Source organism: Ranitomeya variabilis, chromosome 1, assembly GCF_051348905.1.
Source record: "Ranitomeya variabilis isolate aRanVar5 chromosome 1, aRanVar5.hap1, whole genome shotgun sequence".
Classification (NCBI taxonomy): Eukaryota; Metazoa; Chordata; class Amphibia; order Anura; family Dendrobatidae; genus Ranitomeya; species Ranitomeya variabilis.
Genome location: NC_135232.1, coordinates 1,131,264,236 through 1,131,279,913, shown reverse-complemented (window position 1 = coordinate 1,131,279,913; position 15,678 = coordinate 1,131,264,236). Strand labels below are relative to the sequence as shown.

Sequence of the window (15,678 nt, the reverse complement as noted above, 5' to 3'; positions counted from 1 at the left end):
TCACTAATCTCCAGCAGTCACACACCTCCTTATACTGCTCCTCCTCTCACTAGTCTCCTGCTGTCACACACCTCCTTATACTGCTCCTCCTGTCACTAATCTCCAGCAGTCACACCTCCTTATACTGCTCCTTTTGTCACTAGCCTCCTGCTGTCACACACCTCCTTCTACTGCTCCTCCTGTCACTAGTCTCCTGCTGTCACACACCTCCTTCTACTGCTCCTCCTGTCACTAGTCTCCAGCAGTCACACACCTCCTTATACTGCTCCTCCTCTCACTAGTCTCCAGCAGTCACACACCTCCTTATACTGCTCCTCCTGTCACTAATCTCCAGCAGTCACACCTCCTTATACTGCTCCTTTTGTCACTAGCCTCCTGCTGTCACACACCTCCTTCTACTGCTCCTCCTGTCACTAGTCTCCTGCTGTCACACACGCATTCCCACATGTTAAAATTAAGTGGAGAACCCCTTTGATAATATTTTGTTAAGTGTGAAAAATTTGTAAAAAAAAATTCAGATTGAAAATACGGAAAATAAAAATAAAAATGTATCCACCCACTGCCCCCTAAAACCTGCTAAAATCACCTCTAAATTCTTCTCATACAAAAATTTCCAAACAAAAGATCAAAATCACTAAGGAGAAGGGAAAAAAAATTCTGGAAACATCCTCAGAATGAGCAAGGGCGCGTCCGAGGGGTAGAGATGAGGAGCGCTAACACAGCTCCGACACACTCCAGAGAGCGCAGCAGAGGACGAGGCGCGACAGGAATATCAATGAGGGGGCAGAACAAAGGCGAGGCAGGAAAATAACACAGCTGAAGGGCATTTAGCCATCCACAGGGTGAGTACAGCGCGTGCACACATGTCACATACATGTATTGGATGCAGGACATAAATCCCTGATCATCCTGAGCCACCTGCTTCATGACCGGAATGCAAGAATGCAGTGAAGACTGACACTACAGCAAGAAAAAGCGAGAGGAAAGCATCTCTTCTTATTGTACGCTGCTCAGGGCCTCGCCACAAGAGGGCAACATGCATGGCACAATTTGTTTGCATGACCTGAATGGCACAATAAAACCTTCTTTCAGTCCCAAAGGAGCAGTTATGGCTCAGCGGAGGCTTTATGAACTTAATATAGATTTTATTAAGATTTTTTTTCGCGTGTATATAAAAAGCAATTCTATGAAACATGCTTTCACGAAAAACCACATCATAGTATTGGACGCAAAAAAAAAAAACAACTAATGTTATATGTGGAAAAAGGAAAACAAAAACTACAAGAACAGAACTACAGGGCATAGTGAATAAGGCACATAAATCAACAGACCTATAAACTGCTTGAACATCATAAGAAAAACATCTTACAGAAACGCTTACAGAAAACATAAAATGCCACAGAGTATAAAACAACAACGACATGAACCTAAAAAAAACATAACGCAAAGATTTTGGAAAAAAAGAAGTGGCCCACCACTGTAGGTCTGGCATCTGCAGTGTTAAATCCTAAATGAGGCCTTAAAGGGGTTGAACAGAATTAGAAAGTCATGGCAGCTTTCTTCTTCACAGCACCACAGCTGTGCAAAGGTTCAGAGTGGAGCTCAAATCTAGTCACTTCAATCCAGTCACCCTGCAAGAGACACAACCCAGTAACAGTTGTGTTGCTGTCTTTGACATTGATGGCCTCCTTTTCTCCTGTAAAGAAAGCTGCCATGTTTTTCTAATCCTGGAAAATTGTTAAAGTACATATAGATAGGGAACTTTAAATCTACTAAGATTGTCAATACGTTTTATGATTTATTTTAGAGTCTCTGAGGGAACCGCCATGGGGTCAACATACACCCAAGAACACACATTCCTATCAAGTGATGTATGTGAAAGCTGAACACACATTACACAATAATCCACACACCTTATATATAGCCTTTACACTGGCCATTATAGCAAACTGGGGTTAACATTACATGCACGATATGTACAGTAGTGCTAACAGAACAGTCTCCTTATATAATCTTACATGTCAGAAAAATATGGGTGCAGAACAATAATTAGCAAAATGGAAAATCATAGAATGGTGCAATACAAACTGACTTAACCCATGACATCAGCAATTACTATTCTTAATAGACAATTCCACAAATCACCCCACCCCATCTTAATAGACCCCAACAGAATGCCAAAAATGAACCTTCTCAGTAGTCTCCAATATCCGTTAAAAGTTGAGAAAAGGGATTTAGACAACGGCTTCAGAAGCTTTGCTGGTAGTCTGTGGCCATCAGACCAGGATTCGGTGATTTAACACCCGGGGTCCTGGTAGGCAGGACAAGGTTTACCAGGCTGTGGTTAGAGGGGGAGCACCAGACCAGGATCCTGCCAAGGAATACCGGGGATCCTGGCAGGCAAGGCAATCACAGGATTTTGGTCCAGTGGCCATGGGTTACTGGGGTAGTCAATAGACCAGGGATCCTGCAAATCCTTTTCTTTAACCCTACCATTTATGCATTATGAAAATGTGATAAGGCCGTTATAAAGACCTACAAAGTATATAAAGGCTTGCGACACATTCTTGTTACATCGATCACAACATGGGTGATAAATGTTTGATCACAGCGGTTTACGAGTCCCAGCTCTTCCTCGCTGCCATGGAGACTTAATAGAGAGGCATAATGGCCCAAGCGGGCAGCCAGATCCTGTTAGTGGTGACCTTCAGATCCTAAAAATATTAGCTCATCCAAAAACCTATCCTCCTCCTCTCCAAGCATCGTAACAAAAATTTTCAAAAACGTTCAGAAACACAACAGTAGATAAAAATCATACAATAGTCGGAGGAGCAATGTAACCATGGCCTTACCTTATGGGAAGAATAGGGTCAGCCGTCAGTCCAGACTTCCATAAAGAACCATCTGTAGGAACCACGTTCTTCTCACCTGGAATGATTAAGAGGTTGAGTCCTGAGTGTCCCACCCTAGCCTCCTATCTAAACATCAAAAAGAGCCAAAGAGAAAAAAAAATAAAATAAGGATCCTCCATTCACGCAAACTATCTAAATCTAGAAAATGTGAGCTTCTACTTCCAGTACCCTCTTCCTCTGTACTTGAGACAACCAGGTGGGCTACTGGCTCCATTTACACCTCTTTTTTGGGGGTTAGATACTGTGCAGGTCCGATTGCCCACTCCGTTGGGTGTAGGAAGCCATCCCTCCTAATTTGAAGACCCCCATGGTAAATATTCCTTATGTACCTGTAGGACATTGTGTAATGGAGCCAGAGTCGGAGAACACACGTTTTTTGGAACTCAATGTGACCCCACAATTGTTGCATATAATGGGAAATTATTCACTTTAACAACAATTAGAAAATCAAGGGTTAACTACCGATTTGCAGCCGTGCCTTACATTGGGGGGTACAATGCGTGGGCTTTTGGGACAGGTCCACATTCTTTAAAGTAGAAATCAAAAGCTCACTCATTGTCTCCGGCTGAAAGAGAAGACAAAGGTCACATGACTCATCTTGGAATCCCGGCTTCCAGGGAAACTTCCCAAGAATGAGGGCTAGATGGAGACTTCACCACCACTTCAGTCACATGAGGAAACCTTCAAGAGTTTTTGCCATTTATGCCCCCTGTGCACAGTCTGTGCTCTTTAATTTATACAACATTCCTTATCCTCCCTAATGATCACAGATTAACTCTAGTGATGTCATCCGCTCCATGTTAGAGGCTGTGCGGTAAGTGATGACATCTACCCCCGGTTACCATCACTGAAGTCATCTACCCCCGGTTACCATCACTGACGACATCTACCCCCGGTTACCGTCACTAACGTCATCTATCCGCGGTTACCATCACTGACGACATCTATCCGCGGTTACCATCACTGACGACATCTATCCGCGGTTACCGTCACTGACATCTACCCACGGTTACCGTCACTAACGTCATCTATCCGCGGTTACCATCACTGACGACATCTACCCCCGGTTACCGTCACTAACGTCATCTACCCCCGGTTACCCTCACTGACGTCATCTACCCCCGGTTACCATCACTGACGACATCTACCCCCGGTTACCATCACTGACGACATCTACCCCCGGTTACCATCACTGACGACATCTACCCCCGGTTACCATCACTGAAGTCAACTACCCCCGGTTACCGTCACTGACGACATCTACCCCCGGTTACCGTCACTGACAACATCTACCCACGGTTACCGTCACTGACGTCATCTATCCGCGGTTACCATCACTGACGACATCTACCCCCAGTTACCGTCACTGACGACACCTACCCCCGGTTACCGTCACTGACGTCATCTATCCCCGGTTACCATCACTGACGACATCTACCCCCGGTTACCCTCACTGACGTCATCTACCCCCGGTTACCATCACTGAAGTCAACTACCCCCGGTTACCATCACTGACGACATCTACCCCCGGTTACCGTCACTGACAACATCTACCCACGGTTACCGTCACTGACAACATCTACCCACGGTTACCGTCACTGACGTCATCTATCCGCGGTTACCATCACTGACGACATCTACCCCCAGTTACCGTCACTGATGACACCTACCCCCGGTTACCGTCACTGACGTCATCTATCCCCGGTTACCATCACTGACGACATCTACCCCCGGTTACCGTCACTAACGTCATCTATCCGCGGTTACCATCACTGACGACATCTATCCGCGGTTACTATCACTGACGTCATCTATCCGCGGTTACCATCACTGACGTCATCTAGCCGCGGTTACCATCACTGACGACATCTACCCCCGGTTACCATCACTGACGACATCTACCCCCGGTTACCATCACTGACGACATCTACCCACGGTTACCATCACTGACGACATCTACCCACGGTTACCATCACTGACGACATCTATCCGCGGTTACCATCACTGACGACATCTACCCCCGGTTACCATCACTGACGACATCTACCCCCGGTTACCATCACTGACGACATCTACCCACGGTTACCATCACTGACGACATCTATCCGCGGTTACCATCACTGAAGACATCTACCCCCGGTTACCATCACTGACGACATCTATCCGCGGTTACCATCACTGAAGACATCTACCCCCGGTTACCGTCACTGACGTCATCTACCCCCGGTTACCGTCACTGACGTCATCTATCCGCGGTTACCATCACTGACGTCATCTAGCCGCGGTTACCATCACTGACGACATCTACCCCCGGTTACCATCACTGACGACATCTACCCACGGTTACCATCACTGACGACATCTATCCGCGGTTACCATCACTGAAGACATCTACCCCCGGTTACCGTCACTGACGTCATCTACCCCCGGTTACCGTCACTGACGTCATCTATCCGCGGTTACCATCACTGACGTCATCTATCCGCGGTTACCATCACTGACGACATCTACCCCCGGTTACCATCACTGACGACATCTACCCACGGTTACCATCACGGACGACATCTATCCGCGGTTACCATCACTGAAGACATCTACCCCCGGTTACCGTCACTGACGTCATCTATCCGCGGTTACCATCACTGACGACATCTACCCCCGGTTACCATCGCTGACCACATCTACCCCCGGTTACCGTCACTGACGTCATCTACCCCCGGTTACCGTCACTGACGTCATCTACCCCCGGTTACCGTCACTGAAGTCATCTACCCCCGGTTACCGTCACTGACGTCATCTATCCGCGGTTACCATCACTGACGACATCTATCCGCGGTTACCATCACTGACGACATCTACCCCCGGTTACTGTCACTGACGTCATCTACCCCCGGTTACCGTCACTGACGACATCGACCTCCGGTTACCATCGCTGACCACACCTACCCCCGGTTACCGTCACTGACGTCATCTACCCCGGGTTACCGTCACTGACGTCATCTACCCCTGGTTACCATCGCTGACCACATCTACCCCCGATTACCGTCACTGACGTCATCTACCCCTGGTTACCATCGCTGACCACATCTACCCCCGGTTACCGTCACTGACGTTATCTACCCCCGGTTACTGTCACTGACATCGACCCCAATTAAAAAAAACAAACACGGGTTTATCACATCACTGTCCTTGCAATCAACAGGAAGATGACCTCACAGACAGTGCAGCCAATGAATTAACAAACGGATGATGACATCACTGGCAGTGATGTCACTGTGCATTGTTAATTTAAAGGCAAATAACACCGTAAATCTTACAGTATCTCATGAACTTAAAGGGACGCCCGTCGGGTCATTCATCAGCTGTTTCTGGATGTGGAGAGGCCGTCTATACAGGACAGTCAGAAGTATATAACTCCCCGCCACTATCACTTTATGGAACATTTCTTTTCCTGTGTGTGTTCTGTCAGCCGCACCCCATATAACACTGCAGGACCATTATAAGCTGATAAATGTCTGTGAAGGCAGCCATGACATCATCAGATGGAGGAACAGAACACACTGTGAGCGCTCAGTGCATGTAGTGAAGTCAGAGTCCATGAGCGGGGGGTCATAACCCAATAGAAGAACTGACAGAGCCGGGGGTATGTGCCGTGTCAGAGGTAAATCCGGGATTTCCGAACAGGAATTCCACTGCGCTCTATATATAACCCGCTCTCTCACATCCTGGCCAGTCTGTCTGCGCTCCAGTCATCCCTGGAAAACGGGTATGTCAGGCCTACCCTGCTGTGCTGCCCTGTACCCTGCCGTGCCGCCCTGCACACCGCCGTGCCGCCCCGTCGTGTCGAGTCGTCCTGCCGTGTCACCCCTGCACCCCGCCGTGTCGCCCTGCACACCGCCGTGTCGCCCTGCACACCGCCGTGTCGCCCCGTTGTGTCATCCTGCCGTGTCACCCCTGCACCCCGCCGTGTCGCACAATCACACAATCACCGCACAATCACAGAATCAAAGAATCATCGGACAATCACAAACACCACACACACAATCAACTCACACAATCACAAAAACACTGTAGAAAATCACTGTATAATCAAAGAAACAAAGCACAATCACAGAAACATCACACACAAACCCAGAACACAATCACTGTACTATTAGCTTAATCACAATTACAGAAGCACAGCACACAATCATCGAGAAATGCCGCACAATCACGGCACACAATCAATGCACAATTACAGAATCACAGCACAAACAGAATTATCACAGAATCACTGCACAATCACAGAAACACCACACAGAACCACCGCACACAATCACCGCAGTCACACACAATCACACCACACAATCACTGCAGTCACACACAAACACCGCAGTCACACACAATTACCAGTCACACAATCACCGCAGTCAGACACAATCACGGCACACAATTACCGCAGTCACACACAATCACCGCAGTCACACACAATCACCGCAGTCACACACAATCACCGCAGTCACACACAATCACGGCACACAATCACCGCAGTCACACACAATCACCGCAGTCACACACAATCACCGCAGTCACACACAATCACCGCAGTCACACACAATCACCGCAGTCACACACAATCACCGCAGTCACACACAATCACCGCAGTCACACACAATCACCGCAGTCACACACAATCACCGCAGTCACACACAATTACCACAGTCACACACAATTACCACAGTCACACACAATCACCGCAGTCATACACAATCACGGCACACAATCACCGCAGTCACACACAATCACCGCAGTCACACACAATCACGGCACACAATTACCGCAGTCACACACAATCACCACAGTCACACACAATCACCACAGTCACACACAATTACCGCAGTCACACACAATCACCGCAGTCACACACAATCACGGCACACAATTACCGCAGTCACACACAATCACCGCAGTCACACACAATCACCAGTCACACACAATTACCGCAGTCACACACAATTACCGCAGTCACACACAATTACCGCAGTCACACACAATTACCACAGTCACACACAATTACCACAGTCACACACAATTACCACAGTCACACAATCACCGCAGTCAGACACAATCACGGCACACAATTACCGCAGTCACACACAATTACCGCAGTCACACACAATCACCGCAGTCACACACAATCACCGCACACAATCACCGCAGTCACACACAATCACCGCAGTCACACACAATCACCAGTCACACACAATTACCGCAGTCACAGAATCACCGCAGTCACACACAATTACCACAGTCACACAATCACCGCAGTCAGACACAATCACCGCAGTCACACACAATCACCAGTCACACACAATTACCGCAGTCACAGAATCACCGCAGTCACACACAATTACCACAGTCACACAATTACCGCAGTCACACACAATTACCGCAGTCACACACAATCACCGCAGTCACACACAATCACCGCAGTCACACACAATCACCGCAGTCACACACAATCACCACACACAATTACCGCAGTCACACACAATTACCGCACACAATCACTGCAGTCACACAATCACCGCACACAATCACTGCAGTCATATACAACCACGGCACACAATCACCAGTCACACACAATCACCGCACACAATCACCGCAATCACACAATCACTGCACAACAAAAACAAGCAACTTTTTAATGAACTGAATTACAATTACTCACCATTTTCAAAATATCTGTTTGCTGTCAGCAAATGAAAGCCGTGTGCTAGATCACATTCATACAAACCCCATCCTGATCCAGTGCCCACATGTCATCATGACCATAATACTGGCTCCACAGTAGAGCTTGTGCCGACAGTTCGTTATAATGTATTTGTTCAGGAAAATTATATATGTATATTCATATACACCGCCTCATATAAAGCCTGATACACAACCTCACCCGTTTCGCTGCGACAATCCTTCAGAAGTGAGAAATATTTGCTTTCCAGTCTGAAGAACAAATGTTCCATTACAGCCAGAAAGCAGAAATCTCACAACACTATAAAAGTCGCAAAGCTGCCGAGCCTCTGCCTTGTACATTTATCGGGTGCCATTCCGGCTCACGACTTCTCCTGTGCCAGTCGCCTTATCGGAGCACCGACCAGCACGAAGTACAATGCCAGTGTGTTGGCTGGCACCCTGGGTAATGAATGAGTTAATGAGAGGATTATCCACCGCAGCTTTAGCATCCACATTATTGCTTAATTTCCCAATAAAGCACCTTTTGTATAGAGCGGGTCCAGATCCCTGGCAGGGACAACACTGCTGGAACTGGTCCACGCAGCCTGACAAGGGGAGGTATAGATTTTACGTCCCGTTAATTAGTCATCTCGTTTGTACGATTCAATTTAAGACAAAGGCTGGAAATTTTTTATTTTTTTTTAAATCTCTTCTCATTCAGGATCCAGAGAGATCACTTAATTAACGATTTCAGCGGAACGCTCCGATAGGGCAATCACTGGAAGAACTACAGAGCTTTTACCCTAAAATGTGACCGTGTGCGGCCCCCATTACTGTACCCATAGGAGTTCGGGTTGGCTGTGCAGCGGGGAGGGAAGACAAGTGACGTCATCTCCTCTGCACCGATAGGCCGCAAAGTCCGAGATGTCATTAACCTCTTGTGAATACTAACTCCACCATTAATGATGTCAGTATTACCATTGTAGATTCGGTGGTTGGCATTGCTAGTGATGTCATAGGCGACTTGTTAATATGTAGTACGCAAACAGTGATGTCATCCTCCTTTTGTTAACTGATAAGATAATGTGTCAATGATGTCATTATGGACCTGGTCATTTAAAAAGCCCACTTATTTGCCATTGTTAATTCATATTCTGAACATACAGTGATGTCATCACCTATTGTAAACTCATAAGAAACACTAAGTGATGTCATCATGCCCCAAGAAGCAGGTTGCACGGTTAGTGATGTCATCATGCCCCAAGAAGCAGGTTGCACGGTTAGTGATGTCATCATGCCCGTAGAAGCAGGTTGCAGTTAGTGAGGTCATCATGCCTCTAGGAGCAGATTGCACGGTTAGTGATGTCATCATGCCCCTAGAAGCAGGTTGCAGTTAGTGAGGTCATCATGCCCCTAGGAGCAGGTTGCACGGTTAGTGAGGTCATCATGCCTCTAGGAGCAGGTTGCACGGTTAGTGATGTCATCATGCCCCTAGAAGCAGGTTGCAGAGTTAGTGAGGTCATCATGCCCCTAGGAGCAGGTTGCACGGTTAAGGTACCGTCACACTAGGCGATATCGCCAGCGATCTGTGACGTTGCAGCGTCCTAGGGAGCGATATCGCTGTATTTGACACGCAGCAGCGATCAGAATCCCGCTGTGAAATTGCTGGTCGCTGCTAGAAGGTCTGCACATTATTTGGTCGCTAGGTCGCCGTGTATCGCCGTGTTTGACAGCAAAAGCAACCATACCAGCGATATTTTACACTGGTAACCAGGGTAAACATCGGGTTACTAAGCGCAGGGCCGCGCTTAGTAACCCGATGTTTACCCTGGTTACCAGCGTAAAAGTTAAAAAAACAAACCGCACATACTCACCAGCGCGTCCCCCAGCCTCTGCTTCCTGACACTGACTGAGCGCCGGCCCTAAACTGAAAGTGAAAGCACAGCGGTGACGTCACCGCTGTGTTGTTAGGGCCGGAGCTCAGTCAGTGTCAGGAAGCAGAGGCTGGGGGACGCGCAGGTGAGCATGTACTGTTTGTTTTTTTAACTTTTACGCTGGTAACCAGGGTAAACATCGGGTTACTAAGCGCGGCCCTGCGCTTAGCAACCCGATGCTTACCCTGGTTACCCGGGGACCTCGGCATCGTTGGTCGCTGGAGAGCGGTCTGTGTGACAGCTCTCCAGCGACCAAACAGCGACGCTGCAGCGATCGGCATCGCTGTCGCTATGGCTGCAGCGTCGCTTAATGTGACGGTACCTTAAGTGATGTCATCATGCCTCTAGGAGCAGGTTGCACGGTTAGTGAGGTCATCATGCCCCTAGAAGCAGGTTGCAGAGTTAGTGAGGTCATCATGCCTCTAGGAGCAGGTTGCACGGTTAGTGATGTCATCATGCCTCTAGGAGCAGGTTGCACGGTTAGTGAGGTCATCATGCCTCTAGGAGCAGGTTGCACGGTTAGTGAGGTCATCATGCTCCTAGGAGCAGGTTGCACGGTTAGTGAGGTCATCACGCCTCTAGGAGCAGGTTGCACGGTTAGTGAGGTCATCACGCCCCTAGGAGCAGGTTGCAGAGTTAGTGAGGTCATCATGCCCGTAGAAGCAGGTTGCATGGTTAGTGAGGTCATCATGCCTCTAGGAGCAGGTTGCACGGTTAGTGAGGTCATCATGCCCCTAGGAGCAGGTTGCACGGTTAGTGAGGTCACCATGCTCCTAGGAGCAGGTTGCATGGTTAGTGAGGTCATCATGCTCCTAGGAGCAGGTTGCACGGTTAGTGAGGTCATCATGCTCCTAGGAGCAGGTTGCAAGGTTAGTGAGGTCATCATGCCTCTAGGAGCAGGTTGCACGGTTAGTGAGGTCATCATGCTCCTAGGAGCAGGTTGCACGGTTAGTGAGGTCATCATGCCTCTAGGAGCAGGTTGCACGGTTAGTGAGGTCATCATGCCTCTAGGAGCAGGTTGCACGGTTAGTGAGGTCATCATGCTCCTAGGAGCAGGTTGCACGGTTAGTGAGGTCATCATGCTCCTAGGAGCAGGTTGCACGGTTAGTGAGGTCATCATATCCTGTGACGTCATCTACTTCTTGGTAATATATGGAAGGTGGAGTCGTGCACAGCGATGCCTGCTTATTAATTGGCTGTAGAGTGTTGATGATGTCATTGTTGCCCCCTCCGCCCACCATCCACTTCTTAGGACCTACATCTGCTGAGGTCAGAAGACCAGACCCCTCTGCATCTACGCACAACTTATTTACGCCAGCCTAAAAAGTGCCACCCCGCGATCTGCGGACAGCCCAGTTGGCAATGTGTCCGTGGAACCCATAGGCATGCATACGCTGCAGAGGACACATGGGTGGGCTGCAGCTTCTCGGGGGGGGGGGGGGGGGGGGTGGAGGAGACACAAGAGCTGGACAGCATCAAACACAATGAGGTCCTCAGCAGGAAGCAGCGATTCATAATGTAATAATGTCGCCATTGAAAAGTGAACCTAGATCTGGCCACAGCTGGACGAGCTCCGCATCCGGCCGCTGCTATTCTGGGAGCAAGATATAATAAAAGATAAAACCGCTCATCGGCCATCGGAGCATCTGTGTACTAACGCAATTATACGGCAAGGGAGGGAGAGAAAGCCCACCGCACCGATTAATGGGGGTCCAATTGGTGTATATGCGGATAAAATACTCTAATAAAAAAAAAACATACAAAGTGCTATAAAAAAAAAGAAAGCACCATTTAAACAAGCTCTAAAGGCATCCGATATGCTCCATATATTCATATCCTTTTTATGCAGCAGTCATTGATGTAATGGAAGCGAAGCGAGGAGAAATGAGCGGGGTCAGCAGATCGAGAAATCAATTAGACACATTGGTGGGGTGTTACTAATTCATGTAAAGAGGTCACAGAGCCGCGAGACCCCCGAGCTCTCGGCTGCTGCAGCATCACGAATCCGCTCACTTCAAAGACTGCACCGCCGGGGAATAAGGTAGAAGAACGCCGGAAGGTTCACAGCAACGTCAAGAAGGCGCGGACACATGAAAGAGAAAATAACCAGAAACCATCATAAGTGCAACTACAATCACACACATGTGCTCAAGACTGTATTATAGCAGTTACAGTGGGTACAGAAAGTGTTCAGACCCCTTTAAATTTTTCACTCTGTTTCATTGCAGCCATTTGGTAAATTCAAAAAAGTTCATTTTTTCTCATTAATGTACACTCTGCGCCCCATCTTGACTGAAAAAGAAAACAAAAATGTATAAATTTTTGCAAATTTAATAAAAAAGGAAAAGCTGAAACATCACATGGTCATAAGTATTCAGACCCTTTGCTCAGACACTCATATATAAGTCCCATGCTGTCCATTTCCTTGTGATCCTCCTTGAGATGGTTCTACTCCTTCATTAGAGTCCAGCTGTGTTTAATTAAACTGATAGGACTTGATTTGGAAAGGCGCACACCTGTCTATATAAGACCTCACAGCTCACAGTGCATGTCAGACCAAAGGAGAATCATGAGGTCAAAGGAACTGGCCAAGGAGCTCAGAGACAGAATTGTGGCAAGGCACAGATCTGGCCAAGGTTACAAAGGAATTTCTGCCGTACTCAAGGTTCCTAAGAGCACAGTGGCCTCCATAATCCTTAAATGGACGAAGTTTGGGACCACCAGAAGTCTTCCTAGACCTGGACGTCCAGCCAAACTGAGCAATCGTGGGAGAAGAGCCTTGGTGAGAGAGGTAAAGAAGAACCCCAAGATCACTGTGGCTGAGCTCCAGAGATGCAGTAGGGAGATGGGAGAAAGTTCCACAAAGTCAACTATCACTGCAGCCCTCCACCAATCAGGCCTTTATGGCAGAGAGGATCGACGGAAGCCTCTCCTCAGTGCAAGACATATGAAAGCCGCACAGAGATTGCTAAAAAAACACATGAAGGACTCCCAGACTATGAGAAATAAGATTCTCTGGTCTGATGAGATGAAGATAGACCTTTTTGGTGATATTTCTAAGCGGTATGTGTGGAGAAAACCAGGCACTGCTCATCACCTGCCCAATACAATCCCAACAGTGAAACATGGTGGTGGCAGCATCATGCTATGGGGGTGTTTTTCAGCTGCAGGGACAGGACGACTGGTTGTCATTGAGGGAAATATGAATGCGGTCAAGTACAGAGATATCCTGGATGAAAACCTCTTCCAGAGTGCTCTGGACCTCAGAGTTGGCCAAAAGTTCTCCTTCCAACAAGACAATGACAGTAAGCACACAGCTAAAATAAGAAAGGAGTGGCTTCAGAACAACTCTGTGACCATTCCTGACCGGCCCAGCCAGAGCCCTGACCTAAACCCAATGGAGCATCTCTGGAGAGACCTGAAAATGGCGTCCACCAACGTTCACCATCCAACCTGATGGAACTGGAGAGGATCTGCAAGGAAGAATGGCAGAGGATCCCCAAATCCAGGTGTGAAAAACTTGTTGCATCATTCCCAAGAAGACTCATGGCTGTACTAGCTCAAAAGGTGCAAAGGGTCTGAAGACTTATGACCATGGGATAGTTCAGTTTTCCTTTTTTAATAAGTTCGCGAAAATTTCTACATTTGTTTTTTTTTTTCAGTCAAGATGGGGTGCAGAGTGTACATTAATGAGAAAAAATGAACTTTTTTTCAATTTACCAAATGGCTGCAATGAAAGAGTGAAAAATGTAAAGGGGTCTGAATACTTTCCTTATCCACTGTATATTCTTGTACATATGGGCAGTATTATAGTAGTTATATTCTTGTACATAGGGGCAGTATTATAGTAGTTATATTCTTGTACATAGGGGCAGTATTATAGTAGTTATATTCTTGTACATAGGGGGCAGTATTATAGTAGTTATATTCTTGTACATAGGGGGCAGTATTATAGTAGTTATATTCTTGTACATAGGAGGCAGTATTATAGTAGTTATATTCTTGTACATAGGAGCAGTATTATAGTAGTTATATTCTTGTACATAGGAGCAGTATTATAGTAGTTGTATTCTTGTACATAGGAGCAGTATTATAGTAGTTATATTCTTGTACATAGGAGCAGTATTATAGTAGTTATATTCTTGTACATAGGGGGCAGTATTATAGTAGTTATATTCTTGTACATAGGGGGCAGTATTATAGTAGTTATATTCTTATACATGGGGGCAGTATTATAATAGTTATATTCTTGTACATAGGAGCAGTATTATAGTAGTTATATTTTTGTACATAGGGGCAGTATTATAGTAGTTATATTCTTGTACATAGGGGCAGTATTATAGTAGTTATATTCTTATACATGGGGCAGTATTATAATAGTTATATTCTTGTACATAGGAGCAGTATTATAGTAGTTATATTCTTGTACATAGGAGCAGTATTATAGTAGTTATATTCTTGTACACAGGGGCAGTATTATAGTAGTTATATTCTTATACATGGGGCAGTATTATAGTAGTTATATTCTTGTACATAGGAGCAGTATTATAGTAGTTATATTCTTGTACATAGGAGCAGTATTATAGTAGTTATATTCTTGTACATAGGGGCAGTATTATAGTAGTTATATTCTTGTACATAGGGGCAGTATTATAGTAGTTATATTCTTGTACATAGGAGCAGTATTATAGTAGTTATATTTTTGTACATAGGAGCAGTATTATAGTAGTTATATTCTTGTACATAGGGGCAGTATTATAGTAGTTATATTCTTATACATGGGGCAGTATTATAGTAGTTATATTCTTGTACATAGGGGCAGTATTATAATAGTTATATTCTTGTACATAGGAGCAGTATTATAGTAGTTATATTTTTGTACATAGGGGCAGTATTATAGTAGTTATATTCTTGTACATAGGGGCAGTATTATAGTAGTTATATTCTTATACATGGGGCAGTATTATAATAGTTATATTCTTGTACATAGGAGCAGTATTATAGTAGTTATATTCTTGTACATAGGAGCAGTATTATAGTAGTTATATTCTTGTACACAGGGGCAGTATTATAGTAGTTATATTCTTATACATGGGGCAGTATTATAGTAGTTATATTCT

At 46.3% G+C, this 15,678-nt stretch overlaps 1 protein-coding gene across 2 annotated transcripts in view; it reads right to left on the bottom strand.

The window, feature by feature from the left end:
* Nucleotides 1-15,678, bottom strand: part of PTPRA (protein tyrosine phosphatase receptor type A) — a 127,275-nt gene that overhangs the window by 75,764 nt on the left and 35,833 nt on the right. The window contains exon 2 of one of the 2 annotated variants that reach the window (XM_077280291.1): nucleotides 2,853-2,928. The exons of the other annotated variant lie outside the window; for it this stretch is intronic. The gene's annotated coding sequence lies outside the window, so the exon portion shown is untranslated. The remainder of the gene's footprint in view (nucleotides 1-2,852; nucleotides 2,929-15,678) is intronic. 2 annotated transcript variants of the gene reach the window in all.